Source organism: Somniosus microcephalus, chromosome 13, assembly GCF_052327205.1.
Source record: "Somniosus microcephalus isolate GS21.2 chromosome 13, FLI_Smic_1.0, whole genome shotgun sequence".
NCBI classification, from domain to species: domain Eukaryota; kingdom Metazoa; phylum Chordata; class Chondrichthyes; order Squaliformes; family Somniosidae; genus Somniosus; species Somniosus microcephalus.
The window spans coordinates 185,867,540-185,894,009 of NC_140999.1; positions in this window are offsets into that span (position 1 = coordinate 185,867,540).

Sequence of the window (26,470 nt, forward strand, 5' to 3'; positions counted from 1 at the left end):
CTGATGCAGCTATATGGTCCTTCACCACCCTTTCCCCTGCTACAGAAACAACAAAACAACTTGCATTTATATAGCACCTGACACCGGGAGGAGCGGACCTGGAGGGAGCACAGCGAGAGCGGAGCAGCTAAAAGGAGCGGCAGCAACTCAACAGAGGCAGTTTTTTTTTAAATGAACTCAGAGTAATAAAAGTGACATCAGCACAAGGGAAGGAGCTGATTGGTGAGTAGCTGGTGAGTGTACTTTTTTAAGTTTATAAATTTATTTCTGCTAAGTTAGTTAATAGCCTATTAAATAGAGGGAAAGAGCTGATTGGTGAGTAGCTGGGGAGTGTTTTTTGTTAAGTTTTAAGTTTATTTCTGCTGGGTTAGTTCTTAATCTATTAAATAGAGGCATGGCAGGGCAGCTCAGTCCCGTGGAGTGCACAGCCTGTGCCATGTGGGAAGTCCTGGACGCTTTGCGTAGCCTGGACGACCGCATGTGCGGGAAGTGTCGCCAGATACAGCAACTCGAGCACCGGGTTTCGGAGCTTGAGCAGCGGCTGGAGTCACTGCGGTGCATCCGCGAGGCTGAGAGTTACAGGGATAGCACGTTTCTAGAGGTGGTCACCCCTCAGCTTAAGAGTATGCAGGCAGAGAGGTAATGGGTGACCGCCAGACAGAAGAGGAGGACCAGGCAGGTAGTGCAGGAGTCCCCGGAGTGCATCGCGCTCTCCAACCAGTATTCTGCTCTGAGTACTGGTGGGGGCGATGGTTCCTCTGGGGAATGCAGCCAGAGTCAAGTCCATGGCACCACGGGTGGCTCAGCTGCACAGGGGGGGGAGGAAAAAGAGTGGAAGAGCAATAGTGGTAGGGGAGTCGATAGTTAGGGGAGCAGACAGGCGTTTCTGAGGACGTAGACGTGACTCCAGGATGGTATGTTGCCTCCCTGGTGCCAGGGTCAAGGATGTTACTGAGCGGCTGCAGGACACTCTGAAGGGCGAGGGAGAACATATTGGTACCAACGACATAGGCAGAAAGAGGGATGAGGTCCTGCAGGCAGAGTTTAGGGAGCTAGAAGAGAGATTAAAAAGCAGGACCTCAAAGGTAGCAATCTCCGGATTACTCCCGGTGCCACGTGCTAGTGAGTACAGGAATAGGAGGATAGAACAGATGAATGCATGGCTGGAGAGATGGTGCAGGAGGGAGGGCTTTAGATTCCTGAGGCATTGGGATCATTTCTGGGGAAGGTGGGACCTGTACAAGCCAGGCAGGTTACACCTCAACAGAGCTGGGACCAATATTCTCATGGGGAGGTTTGCTAGTGCTGTTGGGGAGGGTTTGAACTAACTTGGCAGGGGGCTGGGCACCAGAATATAGGAGTAGAAAAGAGGAATAAGGTGCATAAAAGAGTGAGGGGGAAAAATTGGGTGAGTAGCGCCACCTGTTAGCGCCTAAAGAGGCAGTCAGTGGCTGTAGCGCCACTGGCTGCGCCTCCCGCGATATTCAGCAGGGGCGCTAATGGTGGCGTTAGCCATTTGCGCTGCGCCGCCACCGATGACGTCATCGGTGTGCGCAGCGCCCCATTCGCGCCCCGTTCGCGATATTTGGTAGCGAACGCCGCAGTTGCACCGTTCACGGGGCCTTACTGTGCCGGCAGCGGCGCAAGTTAAGGTGGAGGTGTGGGGCGGCCGCCTTTTTCAGCGGCCGCCTGCCAGCACCTCCGTCCCCGTCCTCCTAACCTCCCCCCCCCCGCGGCATTGCCGGCTGTTTCCCGAGAGCCCGGCACGTCTCCTTGGTGCCGGGCTCGTTTGCCGGCACTCGCAAGCGGGGATTGCGCTGTTGCAGGCACCTCCCCCTTAACAGTGGGAGGAAGGCCTGCAGTACCGCAGCGTGCCGTGCCGCAGCGTGTGGCGCTGCGGCACGTTGCGCTGCGATATTCAGTTTCAGCGCCCTAAGAGGGACGCGGAGCGCCTCGAGCCTCGCCCCGTGTCCCTCGAGGGGCAATGAAACTGAATATCTGACGATCGCTAAAGCCTCAAACGCTGCGCTAAATCCTGCGCTCAGGCGACTTTTGCGCCACTTTGGCGCCCCAACCCAATTTCTAGGCCTGAGTGTGTTGGATAGTACTAGAGAAGAAAGTAGTATTAGAGGCGGTAGTAGACAGTAGCAGACTAAGAAAGACTACGAAAAATTCAAAAATGGGTTTAGAATGCATGTACGTAAACGCACAAAGTGTGGTGAATAAGGTTGATGAGCTACAAGCACAATTAGCTGTGTGGCAATGTGATGTTGTGGCAATAATGGAAACGTGGCTTAAAAACGGTGAGGACTGGGCACTTAATATTCAAGCGTAAAAGGTGTTCAGAAAAGATAGGGAAGGAAAAAAGGGAGGTGGGGTGGCAGTGCTGATTAAAGAAGGCATTGTAGTATTGGAAAGGGAGGATGTTCTTGAGGGGACAAGGACAGAATCCATTTGGTTAGAGTTGAGGAGCAAAAAGGGTATGATTACGCTATTGGGGGTATTCTATAGGCCTCCAAATAGTGAGAGGGAGGTAGAGGAGCAAATCTGCAGGGAAATCACAGAGATATGCAAGAGCTATAGAGTGGTGATATTGGGGGACTTTAATTACCCAAATATCGATTGGGATAATGCTAGGGTAAAGGGAAATGAGGGGGAGGAATTTCTGAAATGTGTTCAGGAGAATTTCCATGACCAATATGTTCTTGGCCCAACTAGAAAGGAGTCATTGCTGGATCTGGTGCTGGGGAATGAGGTGGGCCAGGTCGACCAAGTGTCTGTGGGAGAACACGTGGGTACAAGTGATCATCGTATCATAAGATTTAGATTAGCAATGGAGAGGAGCAAGGAACAATCTAGAGTGGAACTTCTAAACTGGAATAGAGCTAACTTCAATGGGATGTGAAAGGATCTAGCCAGGGTAAAATGGAACCAAAGACTGACAGGAAAAACTGTAATGGAACAATGGGTGATCTTTAAGGAGGAGATGTTCCAAGTACAGGCTAGGTACATTCCAACAAGAGGGAAGGGTAAGGGAACCAAAGCAAGGGCTCCTTGGATGATGAGGGAGATAGAGAAGATGATGAAACAAAAAAAGAGGGTGTATGATGCATGTCAGGTGAATTCTTCAAGAGAGAACCAGACCAAATACAATAAGTTGAGAGGGGATGTGAAGATGAAAATAAGATTGGCAAAGAGAGAATATGAGAGTAGAATGGCAGTTAACATAAAAGGGAACCCAAAAATCTTCTACCGGCATGTAAACAGTAAGTAGGTAGTAAGAGGCGGGATGGGGCCTATTAGGGACAAAGAAGGTGATATATGCTTAGAGGTGCAGGGCAAGGCTAGAATACTCAATGAATACTTTGTATCGGTGTTTACTAAGGAGGTGGATGCTGACAAAATATCGGTAGAAGTGGAAAAGTTAGAAGCAATGGAAGGGGTGAAAATTGATAGACAGGATGTACTAGAAAGGCTGGGTATGCTTAGAGTAGACAAGTCGCCTGGTCCAAATGGCTTGCATCCCAGATTGCTAAGGGAATTGGGGGAGGAGATAGCGGAAGGGCTTGCCAATTATTTTCCAATCTTCCCTAGATGCGGGGGAGGTGCCTGAGGATTGGAAAGTGGCAAATGTGACACCATTGTTCAAGAAAGGGTGTAAGGACAATCCTAGTAACTACAGGCCGGTCAGTTTAACATCAGTGGTGGGTGAAGTTTTAGAAACAATAATCAAGGAAAAAATTAACGGGCATTTGGAGAGGTTTAAGCTAATTAAGGAGAGCCAACACGGGTTAGTAAAAGGCAGATCATGTTTGACTAATCTAATTGAATTTTTTAATGAAGTAACAGAGAGGATTGATGAAGGGAATGCAGTGGATGTTGTCTACATGGATTTTCCGAAGGCATTTGACAAAGTACCACATAGAAGGCTGGTTAACAAAATTGAGGCTCATGGAATAGGTGGGTCAGTGGCAGCTTGTAAGAAGAAGGATAAGGAATTGGCTTAAGGACAGAATGGCTGTTTTTCAGACTGGAGGATGGTAGACAATGGTGTTCCCCAAGGGTCAGTGCCGGGGCCACTGCTTTTTTTGATATATATAAATGACCTGGATAGTGGAATACAGAATAGAATTTCTAAATTTGCCAATGCCACCAAACCTGGGGGTGTGGCAAGCAATAATGATGATATCAATCGACTGCAACAGGACATAGAAAGGCTAGCAGAATGGGCAGACAAGTGGCAGATGGAATTTAATACAGAGAAGTGTGAGGTGATGCATTTTGACAGAAGGAACAGGGAGAGGCAATATACACTTAATGATGCAGTTTTAAAGAGTGTACAAGGACAGAGGGACCTGGGAGTTAATGGGGATAAGGCCCTGAAGGTGGCAGGATATATTGAGAGAGTGGTTAACTAAGCTTATGGGATCTTGGGCTTCATAAATAGAGGTATTGAGTACAAAAGTAGAGAAGTTATGCTGAACCTTTATAAAGCGTCCAGTTCTGGTCACCACACTTTAGGAAGGATGTGAAGGCCCTTGAGAGGGTGCAGAGGAGATTTACCAGAATGGTTTCGGGGATGGGGGATCTTAACTACAAGGACAGGTTGGAGAAGCTGGATTTGTTTTCATTAGAGCAAAGGAGGTTGAGGGGTGATTTGATAGAGGTGTACAAGATTATGATGGGTTTGGATAGGCTAGACGGGGAAAGGCTGCTCCCACTAGTTGATGGTACAAGGACTAGGGGACACAGATTTTGGGCAAGAGATACAGGGGGGATGTGAGGAAAACTTTTTTACGCAGCAAGTGGCAATGACCTGGAATTCGTTGCTGACAGAAGTGGTGGAAGCGGAGACACTCGGGTCGATTTTCATTAAGCTGTCAGGAAGGAGGCGGGACTCCAACTTTCGGGTTTCAGTCCCGCCTACATCGACGTCCGGCCAATCCACGCGATTTTCCCTTGATTGACCTTGTTGAGCCCGCCCGCGAAATTGGGTTGCGCCGCCGGGTTAGCGCCTTAAGAGTAGCGTGCAGCGCCTGATTTAGCGCCGCAATCACCTTTAGGGGCGCTGCAACCCAATATCGCGCTAGGTGGCACTAAATTGCGCCTGGCGCTAAACTTTGCGCATCACCAGGACTAGCGCCCCAAACGCAGCTATACCGAATTTCTAGGCCTATGACTCTATGGGGGGAAAATTGAGTTGTGCCCCCTTTGGGGCGCTAACTTCGCCGGGGTGCTATTTCTACCCCAAAAAATTAGAGCCCCGTGGCCGAAGTTGAATGGTAGCGCTGGGGCACTGCGAGGGAATATCGCAGCGCTATGTGCCGCGGTACTGCAGGCCTTCCTCCCCTTCTTAAAGGGGAGGGGCCTTGCGCAGCGCGACCCGGGACCCAGCTGGGCCACCAGGTGCCAGCAAAAGAGCCCGGCACTCAAGAGAAGTGCCGGGCTCACGGAGCGCAGCCGGCACCCCGCGGGGGGGGGCGGGTCAGGAGGCCGGGGACAGCAACGGGGGCAGGTGCTGGCAGGCAGCCAGCAACAAAAACGGCCGCCCGGCAACTCGCCTTTAATTAGCACCGCCCCGGCCGCAGGTAGGCCCCCCTGACCCCGTTGGACATAGCGTCTGGCGGTAAGTCAGGGGGGCGCTCCCAAAGATCGAGGCTGGGGCACTGCGCACGGCATTGACGATAATGGTTACTGCCGCTGCTAACCTCCTGCTGAATTTCGCAGGCGGCGTTGGCGGCGCTGCGCCCAGGCGCTAGTTGCTTTGCGCCCCGTTAGCGCTAACGACAGGCGCAAAGCAACCGAATTTTCCCCCCTCTGACCTTTAACATAGTAAAACGTCCCAAGGCGCATCACAGGAGACTTATTAAACAGAATTTGACACCGAACCATAAAAGGAGATATGTGCCATTTCTTCCGCCTCCCTCCCCCATGTTGTACACATATTGGCTGGAATGTTCTGGAGACCGCGCAGGCGGGAATGGAGGCGGGTCTTTTTCCCCCTACATTTTAAATTTACCTGGATGGCCACAGGAACCACGCTGCTCAGGAACCACGTCTGTCTACCTGAGGTGGGAGTTGAGTGGACATTGCTCCAGCTGATTAGAATCATCATAGAATCATAGAAAGTTACAGCGCGGAAGGAGGCTATTTCGGCCCATCGTGTCCGCGCCGGCCAACAAAGAGCTATCCAGCCTAATCCCACTCCCCAGCTCTCGGTCCGTAGCCCTGCAGGTTAGAGCATCTGACGTGCACATCCAAGTACTTTTTAAATGTGGTTAGGGTTCCTGCCTCTACCACCCTTTCAGGCAGTGAGTTCCAGACCCCCACAACCTTCTGGGTGAAGAAATTTCCCCTCAAATCCCCTCTAAACCTTCCCCCAATTACTTTAAATCTGTGCCCCCGGTTTTTGACCCCTCTGCTAAGGGAAATAGGTCCTTTCTATCCACTTTATCTATGCCCCTCATAATTTTATACACCTCAATAAGGTCTCCCCTCAGCCTCCTCTGTTCCAAGGAAAACAGACCCAGCCTATCCAGTCTTTCCTCATAGCTAAGATTCTCTACTCCCGGCAACATCCTTGTAAATCTCCTCTGTACCCTCTCTAGTGCAATCACATCTTTCCTGTAATGTGGTGACCAGAACTGCACTCAGTACTCTAGCTGAGGCCTAACTAGTGTTTTATACAGTTGAAGCATAACCCCCCTGCTCTTGTATTCTAAGCCACGGCTAATAAAGGCAAGCATTCCGTATGCCTTCTTAACCACCTTATCTACCTGGCCTGCTACCTTCAGGGATCTGTGGACATGCACGCCAAGGTCCCTTTGTTCCTCTACACTACTCAGTGTCCTACCATTTAATATGTATTCCCTTTCCTTGTTAGCCCTCCCCAAATGCATTACCTCACACTTCTCTGGATTGAATTCCCATTTGCCACTGTTCTGCCCACCTGATGAATTTATTGATATCTTCCTGCAGTCTACAGCTTCCTTCTTCAGTATCAACCACACAGCCGATTTTAGTATCGTCTGCAAACTTCTTAATCATAGCCCCTATATTCAAGTCTAGATCATTGATATATACCACAAAAAGCAAGGGACCTAGTACTGAGCCCTGCGGAACCCCACTGGAAACAGCCTTCCAGTCACAAAAACACCCATCAACCATTACCCTCTGCTTCCTCTCTCCGAGCCAGTTTTGAATCCAACTGGACACTTTGCCCTGGATCCCATGGGCTTTTAACTTCGTGACCAGTCTGCCATGTGGAACCTTATCAAAAGCCTTGCTAAAGTCCATATAAACTACATCAAACGTATTACCCTCATCTACCCTCCTTGTTACCTCCTCAAAAAATTCAATCAAGTTTGTCAGACACGACCTTCCCTTAACAAATCCGTGCTGACTATCCTTGATTAATCTATGTCTTTCTAAATGAAGATTTATCCTGTCCTTCAGAATTCTTTCCAATAATTTTCCCACCACCGAGGTTAGGCTGACTGGCCTGTAATTACTCGGTCTATCCTTTTCTCCCTTTTTAAACAAGGGTACCACATTAGCAGTCCTCCGGCACCACACCTGAAGCCAGAGAGGATTGAAAAATGATGGTCAGGGCCTCTGCTATTTCCTCTTTTGCTTCGCTTAACAGCCTGGGATACATTTCATCCGGGCCTGGGGATTTATCCACTTTTAAAACTGCTAAACCCCTTAATACTTCCTCTCTCACTATGTTTATTTCATCTAATATTTCACACTCCTCCGCCCCCCCCGCCCCCCCCCCCCCCGATAGCAATGTCTGCTTCGAACCTCTCCTTTGTGAAAACAGACGCAAAGTATTCATTAAGAACCCTACCGACATCTCCTGCCTCCACACACAGATTACCCTCATGGTCTCTAATAGGCCCTACCCTTTCTTTCGTTATCCTCTTACTCTTAATATATTTATAAAACATCTTTGGGTTTTCCTTGATTCTACTTGCCAAGAATTTTTCATGCTCTCTCTTTCCTTTCCTAATATCCTTTTTAATTGCTTCCCCTGCACTTTCTGTACTCCTCTAAAGATTCTGGAGTGTTTAGCCCTCGGTATCTGTCAGACGCCTCCCTTTTTTTTCTTTATCCTACCCTGTATGTCCCTAGACATCCAGGGGGCTCTAGATTTGTTAGTCCCACCTTTTTTCTGCCTCCCACTGCTCTGACACTGATTTACCTTCAAGTAGCTGTTTCCAGTCCACTTTGGCTAAATCCACTCTAAGCTTAGCAAAATTTGCTTTTCCCCAATTTAGAATTTTTATTCCTGGTCTATCCTTGTCCTTTTCCATAACTACCTTAAATCTAACAGAATTATGGTCACTAGCACCAAAATGCTCCCCCACTGAGACGCCTTCTACCTGCCCAGCTTCATTCCCTAAAACTAAGTCCAGAACCGCCCCCTCCCTTGTTGGGCTTGCTACGTACTGGCTAAAAAAGTTCTCCTGGATGCATTTTAGGAATTTTGCACCCTCTATACCCTTCACACTAATTTTATCCCAGTTAATATTGGGGTAGTTGAAATCCCCTATTATTACTGCCCTATAGTTTTTGCACTTCTCAGAAATTTGTCTACATATTTGTTTTTCTATCTCCCTCTCATTGTTTGGGGGTCTGTAGTACACTCCCAGCAATGTGATCACCCCTTTTTTGTTTTTCAATTTGACCCATATGTCCTCGTTTGATGATCCCTCCAACATATCATCCCTCCTCACAGCTGTAATCGTTTCTTTAATCAATACCACGAACCCCCCTCCCTTTTTACCTCCCTCTCTATCCCGTTTGAAAATCCGGTAACCAGGAATGTTGAGCTGCCATACCTGCCCCTCTTTCAGCCATGTCTCTGTAATAGCTATAATATCATAGTCCCAAGTATCTACCTGTGCCCTCAGCTCATCTGCCTTGTTCGCTATACTCCTTGCATTGAAGTATAGACCATTTAGTACAGGCAAACCTCCTTGTTGACTACTATCTAGCCCTTGATTCCTCTGTCCTTCCAACTTACTTTCTACATTTTTGTTTTCCAATTCCAGTTTTTCTTCCCTCCCTATTGACTCTATACTTAGGTTCCCCTCCCCCTGCCAAGCTAGTTTAAACCCTCCCCAACAGCACTAGCAAACCCTCCCGCGAGGATATTGGTCCCGTTCCCATTGAGGTGCAACCCGTCTGGCTTGCAGAGGTCCCACCTCCCCCAGAAACAGTTCCAATTCCTCAGAAATCTAAAGCCCTCCCTCCTACACCATCTCTCCAGCCACGCATTCATCTGCTCTATCTTCCTATTTCTGTACTCACTAGCACGTAGTACTGGTAGTAATCCGAAGATTACTACCTTTGAGGTCCTGCTTTTTAACCTCTTTCCTAGCTCCCCAAACTCTGCCTGCAGGACCTCATCCCTCTTCCTACCTATGTTGTTGGTACTGAAATGGACCACGACCTATGGCTGTTCACCCTCCCCCCTCAGAATGCCCTGCAGCCATTCAGTGACATCCTTGACCCTGGAACCAGGGAGGCAACATTCCATCCTGGAGTCACGTCTGCGGCTGCAGAAACGCCTGTCTCCTCCCCTAACTATTGAATCCCCTATCACTATTGCTCTCCCTCTCCTCTTCGCCCCCGCCTGTGCAGCTGAGCCTTCCATGGTGCTGTGGACTTGGCTCTGGCTGCACTCCCCAGAGGAACCATCGCCCTCACCATATGTAATTTTGTCACCGGATTGCTGAGATGCCCCCTCTCTCCGACTCCCACCTCCAGCTGCTCAGCGACTCCAGCTCTTTCTAAAGCAGCTGTTGCAAGGTTTGCAAATGATGGAGGGCCACCACTGGTTCTCCCCCTCTCCCTCTTATTGTGGGCTCTCTTTTCCTGCAAGGAGGGAAAGAAGAGAAGGTTGAGTGAGAGTGATGGAATGACTGTAAGGAATGGATGGGTTAGATCTTTAGAGGGAGACTGAAGGGGTTAAAAGTTAGATTAGTGGCTTAACTGACGAGCTGGCTGATGTAATAAAGGAGAAGTCTGGCAGAACAAAGACAGTTGGAAAAAGCATATTACACGATGATTGGGGGAGTGAAAGAAAGCAAGGAGGCCATACATTGAACAATGGGCTGCCAATGTGATTTGCGAAGATGTGGTTAAGTGTACGAAATTGGATAAGAGCTAAAGAGTAAAACAATGGCAGATTTGGAAACAGGGCAAATGAGATAAACAAGATGTGTTTTGTGGAGATGTGATTAAGTGTACGTGACTTGGACAATTAATTGGCCAAGTCCCGAGGATGTGAAGGAAACAAATGTAAGTTGTATATAAGCCAACTGCTCGAATGTAAAAATTAGACTCCCCTCTCAGTTCAGACTGAGAGGGCCTCTCCCTGCACGTGCATGAATAAAGATCGCTTGGAACCAGTACACGCTCGTCCCCGTCTGCTTTGGGGCAGAGAAAAATCCCAGAGCAACTTGGCGTAGTCGGCAGGATTCCCAGGACGCAGTCGAACGACCAACTATAATGGGACCGCAAGTCGGGTGAGTACCTTATATTACCTCCCATAGTTAGCTGCGGAACCCCAGAAGGCTGGACGTGAGACTGTACGGAATCAGAACAGGAGACTAGCGGGTACTGGAGTGATCTCTGCGCAGTAGAACTGCGAGCCGCCGTAGGTAACCAGAACCGCGTTGTAGCAGGATGGTCCGAGTTACCATTTGCGCAGGCCAGAGGAATAAAAAAAATGGTCACAGGAGGGGAAGACTGGGGACCGGAAGGGTCCATAACCAAATTTATAGCAGAATAAATAAGAAACTAATCGAGAAAATGAAAAAGAAAGGCTGGAGTCCGAACGACAGTCCGGACAGGCAAAGGGAATGGTGGGGCACCCAGTGTAAGGGTAAGGAAGAGAAGGGAGTACTTATAATTATTAGTAGCTACTTAGGACTCAGTAAACATGTACAAAGTTATATAGAAAAGGAAAAGGTTAAGGTCAGTGCGAGACGGGCACCGGGACCAAGGTTTAGAGTGACAGACAATAATGATGACGTTGACTGGGGAGAATTAGAGAAGGAAGCCGCAGATTACGACAGACAGGATGATGACGGGGGTTGGGCGCCCCCACCTAAATATAACGCAGAGGGACCATCAGCCCGCCACTGCCCGAAACCAGGACGAAGGGCGGAATGGCCATGGCCCCTATTACAACGGAGATTAGACAAGTGGGAAATGGGCAGGCTCAGGCTACAGTACGATATGTCCCGTACACCCCAGCCGAGAAACAGATGATGACGAGGGACCTCCCGACCCCTAAAACAAACCATGCAAACACCGACTTTTGGAATAAGTTAGAGGAGATGATAGATGTACACTCACTTCACCCGGAAGATATACATGTCCTCGTAAAGTCCAAGGTGTAACGATCAATAACATGTCATTCTATAGTGGACACTAGGTGGAGCCGTAGAGCTGTATATAGCTGTATGTATAAGACTACACTACCCAGCTGTATGATATTAAGACTACATTACCCATGAGGCACTAGGCTACCCACAAGGCAGCAGTCAAGATGGAAGCCTTCACAGATACAGTACCTAGTCCACATGTGCTCAATAAAAGGTCTAGCAAAAGCTAGCTGTGTTCATAATAAGAATGTCTATTTATTAATGAACATAACACAAGGTACCCCGGCAAACCTGGCTAGGGATGCCCAACTTAATCCTTAGTGGAAATTGGAAGGATGCACGGGGATTGGATCAGCTAGGAAGATACAACCGTTTTAAGCAATTGGTAAAGGGAGGACTAGGGAAAGCCCGATCTAACTGGTCAGCGGTGGTGGGACTAACCCAGAATATAGGCGAAAGGGCCCATGAGTACGCGGAGTGAAAATACACCACGTATTGCGACTTCTTGGGAACAGATAACCCAGGCAGAGACGATCCAGTGTTTCTAAAAATGTTGAAGCCTTAGTGCAGAACACCAGAAGATCCTTGAATTCGGAATACCGGTGGGAGCTGACTTTGAGGAAGTTGTGGAATGGGCCACTGAGGTAGATACGAGAAGCAGAAAGGGTAAGGAAGCACACGGCGGGAGGGTAGCGGTGGTGGCCTGTTCTGGGAATTGTTACAACTGCGGCAAACCCGGACACAGGGCCCGCGAATGTAAAATGGAGAAAGGGAACAAGGACCAGAGGTGTGGTAACTGTCGTAAGACGGGTCACAGCCGAGCAGATTGCTGGGCCAGAGGAGGGGGCAAAGAGGGCCAGGGACCTAGACAGGGGATGGTACAGTCTAGCACCCACCTGACCCGAGAAGAAGTCAGGGAAATTATAAAATTAGCCGCAGAGAAATAGGTCGTACCGGCCCCCGGAACAACTGGAGTGGGGGGTGCCACTGCAAATAGACTCAGATCAGGGAACACACTTCACTGGCAAAGTCATCAAGCAGACATGTGGCCTATTAGGAGTAATGTAAGAAGTCACACAACACCAGGTTATAGTCCAACAGCTTTATTTGAAATCACAAGCTTTCGGAGCACTGCTCCTTCATCAGGTGAAGTGGAGAAATGCATAAAGACACAGCTTATATAGTCAGAGAATCATGTCAGATGTTTACAGGTAATATTTCCAACTGCCCTTTATCCCACCTCGGCAGAGAGATAATCACAGCAATCAAAGGTGTGGATGGTGTCCAAACAGGTCAGTCAGGAAAACATTACATCAAAGAACAATGAGGTGGGGTCACAAGGGGTCAATTATTGCAGATGCTGGGGTCTGTATGAAAAACAAAAAAACAGACAAAAAACATTTTTTTTGCTGGAAATCACAGCAGGTCCGGCCGCATCTGTGTAGAGAGAACAAGCCAATGTCGACTCGAGTCTGGATGACCCTGCGTCAGGTGGGGTTACATGTAGCGTGACATGAACCCAAGATCTCGGTTGAGGCCGTCCTCATGGGTGCGGAACTTGGCTATCAGTTTCTGCTTGACGATTTTGCGTTGTCGTGTGTCTCGAAGGCCGCCTTGGAGAATGCTTACCCGAAGATCGGAGGCTGAATGTCCTTGACTGCTGAAGTGTTCCCCGAATGGGAGGGAACACTCCTGCCTGGCGATTGTTGCGCGGTGTCCGTTCCTCCTTTGTCGCAGTGTCTGCATGGTCACGCCGATGTACCATGCTCCGGGGCATCCTTTCCTGCAACGTATGAGGTAGACAACATTGGCCGAGTCACATGAGTATGTACCATGTACCTGGTGGGTGGTGTCCTCACGTGTGATGATGGTATCTGTGTTGATGATCTGGCATGTCTTGCAGAGGTTGCTGTGGCAGGGTTGTGTGGTGTCGTGGTCACTGTTCTCCTGAAAGCTGGGTAATTTGCTGCAAACGATGGTCTGTTTGAGGTTAGGCGGCTGTTTGAAAGCGAGTAGTGGAGGCGTGGGGATGGCCTCAACGGGGATCTTGGGTTCATGTCACGCTACATGTAACACCACCTGACGCAGGGTCATCCAGACTCGAGTCGACATTGGCTTGTTCTCTCTACACAGGTGCGGCCGGACCTGCTGTGATTTCCAGCAAAAAAAATGTTTTTTGTCTGTTTTTTTGTTTTTCATACAGACCCCAGCATCTGCAATAATTGACCCCTTGTGACCCCACCTCATTGTTCTTTGATGTAATGTTTTCCTGACTGACCTGTTTGGACACCATTCACACCTTTGATTGCTGTGATTATCTCTCTGCCGAGGTGTGATAAATGGCAGTTGGAAATATTACCTGTAAACATCTGACATGATTCTCTGACTATATAAGCTGTGCCTTTATGCATTTCTCCACTTCACCTGACGAAGGAGCAGCGCTCCGAAAGCTTGTGAGTCCAACTCCGGCATCTCCACACCATGGCTATTAGGAGTAAAACAGAGGTTTCACATACCATACCACCCACAGAGCTCGGGAATGGTAGAGAGAATGAGTAGAACCTTAAAGGCCCCACTCACAAAGGCGATTGCCGAGACCAGCAGGGAGTGGGCGGACCTACTACCTAGCATCCTAATGAGGCTGAGGGCTACGCACAACCGGACTAACACCGTTTGAACGAATGACCGGGCGGGCCATGAGACTGCCCGAGGGCACGATCACGGGTAGTGAAGACGTGGGACCAGCCCACGACAGGATTAGGCGGTTTATTAAGGAACTATGCAAACAACTGCATGATCTGAGACAGGAAGTCAGGGACCAACAAACAGTCAGGGATATGGAATTGGAGGAAACGGAGGAAGAACAAAATTTACCAGTAGTAGGGGACAGGGTGATGGTAAGAGTCTCACCCGCCAGACCAGGATGGGCACCTCGCTGGCAGGGACCCTACGAGGTCCTAATGGCCAGCAACACTTGCACATGCGTAAATATGAAAGGAAAAGTTCGGTGGAAACACTGGACGCAACTTAAAAATTTGAAAGCACAGTAAATAATAAGGACTAAACCGGTGATGACCGGCGTCCACTGTTTATCTCCCTCTACAGGACTCAGATACGGATGATCTTACTGATATGCCTGGCCACGGCAACCACAGAAGGAGCCACATTGGTCGACCGAAGGGAGCAACGAGGCCTGTATTACAGGAACTCGAGCGATGACAGTTGCGATCAGGAATGTGAGGCGTTAACTGTCACAGTTGATAAAACCGTGTATTTAAATTGTAGCTCCAGGTTAACGGGCGTAAGCATATTTGACAACAAGCCAGGCGATACAGGGGATAGGGGTAACACGGGGATGGCTGTTAAATGGACAAACATGAGCACGGTATGCTTCGGAAAGAAGAGTGATGATACATTAACATGCGTTCAGGGAGGAACTATGCAAGTAAGATGTGGGAAGGATTTCACTCAGATGTGCGGGGTACCCCAGCAGGAAGAAGGAGGGTGGGAACTATGCCCAACCTCCAAGTGCACCAACTCTGATGATTGGTGTTGGAAGCTGAATCCCCAGGATACTCCTACCACCACAACTGTTGTGTATGTACCTTTAAGGGAATAACTGGTCTCAGACTGCAGTACCGGCAGTGACCACCCCTGTATAAAAGGCGCTAGCAGCCTTCTGTAGTTTCAGTTCCCCGATTGTCTCCATTCAGTAAAGACTTGTTATAATCAACTCCTGCTGTCCGTGTCTCAATTATACACGGACATAATATTGGCGACGAGCAGATACGAACTTACCTACAGTCTGCACCACCTCATGGGATCCATTCCTGAAGCGAAGTGAGCAGAGGTCGAGGCCAGAAGGAAGAAAGAAGCAGTAGAAACGGGCGTCGACCGTGGGCATCCGCCCCTGAGTCAGCGGGGTTGAAGATTTGCAGGAGAGGCTGTCGAGAGCGGGGCTTGGTTCCTGTCGACGGTGCTTCAGCTAATCGGGCTGGTGGCAGGTAGTACACTGATCCTTCCTGGGCTGCGGCGGTCTAGAACTCGAGCGGGTGGCTTGCAACGGGGCCGAGCAGCGTTGTCGGGAAGAGGAGAGAGAGAGAGGGTGGAGCACACAGGGCGCGGGCGGTGCTACGAAGCCGGGCAGCGTACAGACCCGAGAAGAGGGAGGCAAGAGTCCCACAGGGTTGTTCCACGACGGGAAAATAATAAAAAAATTTAAAATATTAAACGCGCAGAAAGCCGCGAGGAGCTGCAGGTTGCCACGGAAACCGCGGAAAGCAGCGCTAGCAACAGCGGGGAAGAAGGCAAAGCGCGGGAGGCGCCATCTTAATCCAGCGGGGAAGAAGGCAAAGCACGGGAGGCGCCATTTTGTTAAATCGGGGAAGAAGGCAAAGCGCGGGAGGTGCCATTTTAGATTTCCAAGATGCCGAAGACTGGCTATATCACTGCCTTTGATAATGCAATAGAAGACTGGACCACGTATGTGGAAAGAGTCGAGGTATATTGCGAGGCAAACGAAATAGCCGATGAGAAAAAGGCATCGGTACTGCTAAACTTAATGGGCGCAAGAACGTACGGCCTATTGCGGGACCTGATTACTCCAGCCAAACCGAAGGTGAAGAGTTTTAACGAAATTGTTGCTACCCTACAGGAACACCTAAACCCTGCACTGCTGCTGATAGCAGAAAGATTTAAATTCCACAGGAGAACTCAGCATAAAGATGAGAGCAATGCTGATTTACCTTACGGAACTACGCAAGCTATCAAACCACTGCCAGTTCGGAGCAGGACTGGCAGATACCCTACGGGCCAAATTTGTCTGTGGACTCCTGAGTGAAGGAACCCTGAAGAAGTTACTCTCAGAGAAAGAGCTGACGCTAGATAAGGCTTTCAGCGTGGCAATATCGTACGAAGCAGCAGCCAGGGGAGCTGCAGAAATACAACAAAAGCCATAGGAATACGGCACCCACAAAATGACACGGGGATTTGCAAAATGTTATCGCTGCGGCAGAACAACCCATGACCAGAAGGACTGCTGGTCCAAGGACAAAATATGCAGGCAATGCGGAAAGATGGGACACATTGCACGAGTTTGCAGGTCTGGGAAGAAGACCAACGACAACAAAAAGGCTACTAAGGAACCGTACAAGAAAGTACAAAAGATGACGGACAGTGGTTCCGAAGACCAGGTGAGCGATAGTGAATCCGGGAACAAGAGACTAAGCTGTCTCAAACTTCACAATGTAATCGCAAAAGAGGATCACCGAACCATTTGGGTCACCCTCACGATAGCAGGGTCCCAAGTTAAAATGGAATTGGATACAGGATCAGCGCTAACCGTCATGCATCGACGAGACTACGAGCGGCTATTCTCACACATACCCTTGAGAGAGACATCCATCGTCTTGACGACGTATACGGGGCAAGAAGTATACCCCAGAGGAAAAATAAGGGTGCCTGTCGAATACAACGGCAAGAAAATACGGAAATTGTATCTCTACATACTGCAAGATGGTGGACCACCGTTATTGGGACGTGAATGGATCAGAAAGATAAGCTTAGACTGGCACTCCATTCAGGCAATGACGGTGGCTGGTAAAAAAGATGACGACGTCACTCCTGGACGATTGTCAACAATTTTAGTTAACACCAAAGAGGTATTTCAACAAGAACTGGGCACTCTTAAAGGCGTAACCACCTCGATAAAAATAGAAGAGAATGCAATTCCCAAGTTTTTCAAAGCCAGACCGGTACCATATGCAATTCGCCCAACCGTCGAGGCAGAGCTGGAGAATCTGGAGAATGCAGGCGTGTTGTCTAAGGTAGACTGGAGCGAGTGGGCGACACCCATCATTCCTGTCATGAAGAAAACGTTAAACAATAAGTCTGAGGAGCCAAGGAAGGTTCGCATCTGTGGGGACTTCAAGGTGACGGTGAACCCAGTCCTTCACACAGTACAATATCCTCTTCCAAGGATAGAAGACATCTTCGCCTCACTATCTAGAGGTAAGCGTTTTACAAAAATTGACCTAGCACAAGCGTATTTGCAGATGGAGGTTGAAGAATCCTCTAGGAAGTATCTCACGATAAACACTCACAAAGGTCTTTACCAGTATCATCGATTGGTATTCGGAGTAGCATCAGCTCCGGCGATATGGCAAAGAGTGATGGAACAAGTCCTGCAAGGGATTCCGGGGACTCAGTGTTACTTGGATGACATCCTAGTGACAGGTGAAGATGACAGTGAACACCTTAACAACCTAGAACAGGTGCTCACTAGACTACGTGAACATGGGCTACGAGCCAACTGCCCCAAGTGCGAGTTTTTTAAGAAACAGATATCGTATTGTGGCCACGTGATTGATGAAGAGGGGTTACATAAGTCCCCTGACAAAATTGAAGCGGTTGTTAAGGCCCCAGCGCCTGAAAATGTGTCGCAACTGAGGTCATTCCTCGGATTGGTGAATTACTACCATAAGTTTTTACCGAATTTGTCCACAATTCTGCACCCACTGAACGCCCTACTACGAACGGGAGTAGCATGGAAATGGAGCAATGACTGTAAGCGGGCCTTTCAGAAGAGTACGGACTTAATCACTTCAAGAGAAGTATTGGCTCACTACAACCCATCACTACCGATAAGACTGGCGTGTGATGCGTCTCCCTACGGCATTGGGGCGGTACTGTCACATAAATTCCTTGATGGTTTAGAGAGGCCGATAGCTTTTGCGTCACGCTCGTTAACTCCTGCCGAGCGTAACTACGCCCAGATTGACAGAGAGGCCCTCAGCCTAGTGTGGGGGGTGAAGAAGTTCAATCACTACCTGCACGGTCAAAAATTTACTCTACTAACTGATCATCAACCTCTTGTCCCAATTTTCAACCCTCAGAAGGGCGTACCGATAATGACAGCACAACGGCTACAGAGGTGGTCCCTTTTCCTAGGGGCACACCAATATGACATCGAGTACAAAGGAACTAAACAGCATGGGAATGCTGATGGATTGTCGCGCCTACCGTTGCCGACGGTGGAAGAAGAACTTGCAGTGGATCCAATGGAGATATTCCACTCGACCATAGTCGAATGTCTCCCTGTGACGGATGCAAACATAGAAAAGGAAACACGAAATGACCCGACACTATCCCGGGTCTATGATTTAATGGTGGAGGGATGGCCAACACATGGCGAACCACTGCTGCCAGCATTCTCGCCGAGAAGAGAACAGCTGTCAGTGTGCAGAGGAACCTTGATGTGTGGATCCAGAGTAGTAATTCCACCCAAATTGAAGGATAGAGTGCTCAATGAGCTTCATGAGGGTCATCTGGGAGGAGTAAAAATGAAGAACTTAGCCAGAGCGTTTGTGCGGTGGCCGGGAATCGATAGAGAAATTGAAGAGATGACCAAGAGCTGTACAGGATGCCAGAAGGTCCAAAACGCCCCACCACAATCCCCTCCACATCCATGGGAGTGGCCCTCATCTCCATGGCAAAGGGTGTACATTGATTTTGCTGGTCCCTTCATGGACTCGATGTTTTTAATTGCGGTGGATGCACATTCAAAGTGGCCAGAGGTAATAAAAATGTCCTCAACCACCACAGAAAAAACTATCACAGTCTTACGAACCATATTCGCCAGGAATGGGCTGCCTGAACAGATTTGCTCTGACAATGGACCACAGTTTGTGTCTGAAGAGTTCCGGAGGTTCTTAAAGAACAATGGTGTTAAGCATTACACATCTGCCCCATATCATCCAGCCACTAATGGATTGGCCGAGAGGTTTGTTCAAACATTCAAGAAGGCTATCAAGGCAATGTGTAATGAAGATATACCCCTACAACACAAGGTGGACAACTTCTTGTTTGCCTACCGGAATGCGACACATGCGGTTACCAACCAAACTCCTGCCATGATGTTCTTCAATCGAAGACTACGATGCCGCTTGGATTTGGTTAAGCCGAACATCAGAAGCGATGTGGAGAACAGGCAGTTTCAGAATATGAATGAAAGACCGACCAGGAGTTTTAAGATAGGTCAACCAGTTTTGGCCCGGGACTACCGCACAGAAAAATGGCAGCCAGGAACGATTTGTACACGGTAAGGACCTCTTATGTATACCGTGGACGTTGGAGAGAACATTGTAAGGCGCCATGCTGACCAGATTCTAGAGTCACTGGAAAACGTCAACTCCACACCATGATCTGATACACCTGGCGATGAAACCGACGTACCAATTGCATCTACCGCAGAATCGGTGATATTGGAAGCAGATGAACCAAACAACGACATTGATCCCGACTCAACCTTGCCAGAAGAACCTGATACCCCAAAGAGGCGTTATCCAGACAGAATCAGGAAGCCTCCTCAAAGACTGAACTTATAATTGCTTAACCTCAACCAATGTATCTAGCAACCGTAATTGTGATTGTAATTAGTTATCATTTAGTTGTTAAATGAATGTTATGTACTGTTTATCTAAAAGGGGAGGAATTGTTGTGTATGTACCTTTAAGGGAATAACTGGTCTCAGACTGCAGTACCGGCAGTGACCACCCCTGTATAAAAGGCGCTAGCAGCCTTCTGTAGTTTCAGTTTCCCGATTGTCTCCATTCAGTAAAGACTTGTTATAATCAACTCCTGCTGTCCGTGTCTCAATTATACACGGACATAATAACAACCACACTGACCACCCCAGTAACAGGGGCCCCGAAGCACACCACTTTGACTACGGAGGAACCGTTGAGGTGTCCGCAGCCTAGCTCGGGACCCAAAGTGGGGCTCGTGATCCAGGATTCTGATAGGCGCTGATTTGAGAATGTACACCATGAGATAGTTTTGCTTGTCCTCAATATTAGCCAGATGGGGTTACCCACCATGGTGCGAGTGGCGTACAAGGTCGGCTCCTTGACATGACAGCTACTGATGCGCTCCGAGCCTCTGGGGGACGCATGCGGTCGAGCCTATCTCGCCACAAGAGGAACCTGGTAAATGATATAGCCACTGCTTACAGTGTAGGGTCATCCACAGTTAATTCCCTGGATAGGAATGGTATTAGCTGTACCCAGTCTGCAGGAAAGGGAATCCAAGCCCCTCTACGAGGTAGAGAATGTCGGGATCATAAGAGATGGCAATTGACTCAGATACCACCACGCACCCAGTTACGCAACCCAGAAAGATTCCTTCTTGATGGGGATCTCGCTAGAGGGATGCAGAGAAAGGGGGAGTAACGTAGTCTGCCCACATCCTGTGGGGACGGGGCCAGGAGCGATGTTAAACTGTACCCTTGTTTAACACCACCTTAAACTGTACCCTTGAAATTTCCAGCGCCCGCCATGAGCCAACGCGAGCAGCACACTGGGGAAAAGGAGAATACTGTGTGACCACCAGTGAATCTCAATACCAGTATGGTACCATCCAGTGCCCAGTGACCAGCTCAAGTTTCTGCTTCCGCCCCCGGGCCCCAACAACGATCGGACATGCAACCATAACCTACCTACGGTCGCCCCGCGAGGAACGGGTGAGTCCAACTGAGGATCTAAAGGATAGCATGCTCGAATATGTACTCCCTGAGGGGAAGGACATCCCGAAACTACCAGAACACCTTTTGGAACTGAGGAAAGAGGCCGGGGTGATAATTAAGCAATATCACCGAATTGAGCAAGGGGTCAAACAACTGGGGAAGGATGTGGAGGCCAAGCTGGAAGATGCCTCATGGTGGCAGACACTTTGGGACTGGGGTATTAGGGTGGGCATTCACCCCTGGATCAGAATTGCATCTCATGTATTGGTGGTGGTGCAGTTGCTAATTGTCATCATACTTATGTTTGAGTATTGCACTCGATGTAAACAACGCCGTAACTGAACCATTGCTAAAACCGTTGTTAAAACACAGTACAGGTAGACTATCCTTTATCCGAAAACCTTGGGACCAGCTGTGTTTCGGTTTTCGGAATTTTTCGGATTTCAGAAGGTTTTCATCTCCGTATCTGACAACAAACACTGTTGCTTAGCAACAGCTTGGAAACACTCGGGCCCTGCCTTGGAAGCGTCTCTGAAGCTGTTGCTAAGCTACAGAGACTCTTTCCACTGACTGTTTAAAAAAATGCTAGGGGAAGAAAAGAAACCTAACAAAACGGCTGCTGATTTCTGCCGTTAGATCAAGGTTTCCGGCTCCCCCTGCTCCGTATCTGAATTCCTTGACTTAGCGGGGGTCTGGGCTCGACTGCCGCCGCCAGTTGTGGGAAAGCCAGATATCGGCTGACTCCTACACTAAGCTGGCCCGCAAATCAGTTCGGGGGGGGGAAGAAAAGACTATCGGACGGGCCGCTGCAGCTATCGGATGGGCCGCTGTATTGTTGGGTTCACTCTCCCGGTACCTCGTTCACACTGCCCAGCTCGGCCTACAACCTCCTACCCAGGAGGGAACTCTGTGACCCTCTGCCCTGCTCACAGGGAAAGGCAGAGCTCCCGGACCACTCCTGTCATGTTTGGCGCCACTCGGGTCATGTAGTGCGTGTTGTGTATGTACCTTTAAGAGAGAACTGTTTTACAGCTCCTGTATACTGTAGTACCGGCAGTGACCACACCTGTATATAAAGCCGGAGCAGGCTTCTGCACTTCAGTCTTGAGACTACCCTACTCCAGTAAATACCTGTTGATTGTTAAGTTACAGCATCCGTGTAGTTCTTGGGGAAACATCCTATTTAAAGAATCACAGATCTAACAGTGGCGACGAGTGTCGATTCAAATCTACCTGCAACTCTGCATTTCCCTTCGAGGATTTGCTGTGGGAGGGTGGTGGAAGAAAGTCGAGGCCAGAAACACGGGCGTCGACCACGAGCAACCGCCCAGTCGTCCGGCAGAGAGTGAACATCGCAGGGAGGCTGTGGAGAGCCGGGCTTGGTTCCCCAGCCACGACGATCAGCAACAGACTGATGACAGGTACAGCGCAGACCCTTCCCGGACAGCGGCGGCTGGAGCCGACCGACGGCAGAGAAAAAAGCCGAGCAGCGTCGACGGGGTAAGATTGAGGGTGAAGCGCACAGGGCGCAGCCGGGGATTGAAAACCGAGCGGCGTCGAGGAAAAACAAAATGGAGAGAGAGAGGGTAAAGCAGCAGCCGGGTTCAGGACCGAGCGGCGGAAACGGGAAAGGCGCACAGAAAAAAAAAATGCGCAGAGCACAGCCAGGGCTCAAGGGCTGAACAGTGTCCGCGGGGAGAAGAAGGGAGCGCGCGGGAGACGCCATTGAGCCGCGGAGAAGAAGGAAGAGCGCGGGAGACGCCATTTTTAGAAGCCGCAGCGGAGAAGAAGGGCGAGCGCGGGAAGAAAGGAAAGCGCGGGAGATGCCATTTTGTGCCAGCGGAGAAGAAAGGAAAGTGCGGGAGATGCCATTTTTGACAGTTAAATCACACCCGAAGAGTGGCAGTATCTCTACGTTCGACAATTAAGTCGAAGATTGGGCGACATATGTGGAACGTATTGAGGTGTACTGCAGGGCGATTGAAGTGCCAGATGCTAGGAAAGCACTGGTTTTGTTAAATTCCATGGGTGCAAAAACTTATGGGTTACTGCGAAACCTAATAACCCCAGAGAAGCCTGTGAATAAGAATTTCGAAAGCATAGTAGAAATCCTACAGGACCACTTAAACCCCACACCGCTGCTGATAGCAGAATGATTTAAGTTCCATAAAAGGAACCAACACAAAGACAAAAGCAATGCTGAGTACTTAATGGAACTGCGCAAGCTATCGAAACACTGCCAGTTTGGAGTGGGACTAGCAGATACGTTAAGGGACAAGTTTGTGTGTGGGCTTCAAAGTGAAGGAACCCAGAAACGGCTTCTATCAGAAAAGGATCTTACGCTGGACAAGGCTTTCAGTATGGCAGTATCACATGAAGCAGCCGCAAGGAGCGCTGCAGAGATACAACGGAGACCGCAAGAATATGGCACCAATGAAATGTCCTATAGAACAGAGAAGTGCTATCGCTGCGGCAGAACAACACACGACCAGAAGGATTGTTGGTTCAAGGACAAAGTGTGCAGACAGTGTGGGAAAGCAGGACACATAGCAAGAGTCTGCAGGTCTGGGAAGAAAACCAACAGCAAGAAATCTCCACAGGAGAAGTACAAAAAGGTACACAAGGTGATGGGCAGTAGTTCAGACGAACAGAAAAGTGACACAGACTCCGAAAGCAAGGAGCTGGGTTGTCTGAAACTACATAAGGTAACCAAAATGGAGGATCACCAGGCTATCTGGGTTACACTCAAGATAGACGGAGTCCAAGTGAAAATGGAATTGGACACAGGATCAGCCCTAACAGTCATAAACCAAAGGGACTACAAGCGGCTATTTTCACATATACCCTTGAAAGCTACAGAGATTGTCTTGAAGACGTACACGGGGCAAAAAGTCTACCCCAAAGGAAAAATAAGGGTGAAAGTGATATACAAAGGCCAGGAAATACCTAAAATGGACTTATATGTATTGCCAGATGGAGGACCACCACTACTAGGACGTGAATGGATCCAGAAGATAAAATTAGATTGGCATTCCATACAGGCACTGAAGGTTGAGGCCAAAAAGGATGACGACGTCACACCTGGACGACTGTCAAAAATGCTAACTGACGCAAAAGAAGTGTTCCAGGAGGGACTCGGAACACTAAAAGGCATAACAGCAACAATTAAAATAGAGGAAAATGCAAGCCCAAAGTTTCTTAAGGCCAGACCAGTGCCTTATGCGATCAGACCAGCCGTCGAAGCAGAGCTGGAAGGGTTGGAACGTTCAGGAGTACTGTCCAAAGTAGACTGGAGCGAGTGGGCTACACCCATCATTCCTGTAATGAAGAGGTCATTGAGTAATACGCCTGGGGAACCAAAGAAGGTCCGCATCTGTGGGGATTTTAAGGTGACAGTGAACCCAGTCCTTCACACGGTACAATATCCGCTTCCACGAATTGAGGATATTTTTGCCTCGCTATCTGGAGGTAAACGCTTCACCAAAATTGATCTAGCCCAGGCGTACTTGCAAATGGAGGTAGAAGAAGCCTCGAAACAATACCTCACGATCAACACTCATAAAGGTCTCTATCAATACAACCGGCTGGTGTTCGGGGTAGCATCGGCTCTGGCTATTTGGCAAAGGGCGATGGATCAAGTCCAGCAAGGGATTCCAGGGACCCAGTGTTATTTGGACAACATCCTGGTCATGGGCGAAAATGACAGTGATCACCTCGTCAACTTGGAGAAGGTGCTCACCAGATTAAAGGAATATGGGCTACGAGCTAATCGCCACAAGTGCGAGTTTTTCCAGAAGCAGATCTCGTATTGTGGCCACGTCATCGATGAAGAGGGGTTACATAAGTCCCCTGAAAAGATTGAGGCAGTAGTCAAGGCTCCAGCACCGGAAAATGTGTCACAACTGAGGTCGTTCCTCAGGCTGGTAAACTACTACCATAAGTTCTTACAAAATTTGTCCACGGTATTACACCCACTGAACACCCTACTGCAAACAGGGGTGCCATGGAAGTGGGATGACGAACGTAGATGAGCTTTCCAGAAGTGTAAAGAATTGATCACATCAAAAGAGGTGTTGGCCCATTTCAACCCAGCACTACCAATGCGTTTGGCATGTGATGCATCACCCTATGGTATTGGAGCGGTGCTGTCGCACAAATTCCCAGACGGGTTGGAGAGGCCAGTAGCCTTTGCGTCTCGGTCACTAACCTCAGCCAAGCGCAACTACGCCCAGATTGACAGGGAGGCCCTCAGCCTAGTATGGGGAGTAAAAAAATTCAACCACTATCTGCATGGGCAGAAGTTCACCTTGCTGACTGACCACCAACCACTTGTCTCCATCTTTAATCCTAAGAAGGGCGTTCCAGTGATGACTGCACAACGGTTACAAAGATGGTCCCTGTTTCTAGGGGCGAATCAATATGAAATAGAATATAAAGGCACGAAACAGCATGGAAACGCTGATGGGCTATCACGCCTACTGTGGAGGAAGCACCAGCAGTGGACCCTATCGAGATATTTTATTCGTCAATAATTGAACGATTGCCAGTAACGAATGCAGATATAGAGAAGGAGACCCGCAATGATCCGACACTGTCTCGGGTATATGATTTGACGGTGAGGGGATGGCCAACACATGGCGACTCACTGTTGCCAGCATTCTCATCCAGAAGAGAACAGCTGTCAGTATGCCAGGGGACAGTGATGTGTGGATCCCGAGTGGTGATTCCACCCAAGTTAAGGGAGAGAGTGCTAAATGAGCTTCATGAAGGTCATCTGGGAGGGGTGAAAATGAAAAGCCTTGCTAGGGCTTATGTGTGGTGGCCGGGGATCGATCAACAAATCGAGGACCTAACCAAGAGCTGCTCAGGATGCCAGAAGGTCCAAAATGCACCACCACATGCCCCTCTACACCCATGGGAGTGGCCCTCCTCTCCATGGCAACGGATGCATATTGATTTCGCTGGTCCATTCATGGACTCAATGTTCTTAATAGCAGTGGATGCTCACTCGAAATGGCCTGAGGTGATAAAAATGTCCTCAACCACTACAGAGAAAACGATTGCAGTCCTACGGACCATATTTGTCAGGAACGGCTTGCCAGAGCAGATTTGCTCTGATAATGGACCACAGTTTGTGTCCGAAGAGTTTCGAAAATTTATGAGAAGGAATGGGGTAAGGCATTACACATCCACCCCATATCATCCAGCCACAAATGGATTGGCTGAAAGGTTCGTACAAACCTTTAAAAAGGCGATAAAGGCCATGTGCGACGATGAAATTCCACTACAGCATAAGGTGGACAATTTCCTATTAGCCTACAGAAATGCGACACATGCAGTTACCAACCAGACCCCGGCCATGATGTTCTTTAGCCGAAGGTTGAGATCTCATCTGGATTTGCTCAGACCCAATGTGCGAAGAAATGTTGAGGATAAACAATTCCAGCACATGAATGAGAAGCCGACAAGGAGCTTCAATGTAGGACAACCAGTCTTGGCCCGTGACTACCGAACAGAGAAATGGCAACCCGGAACGATATGCACAAGGCAG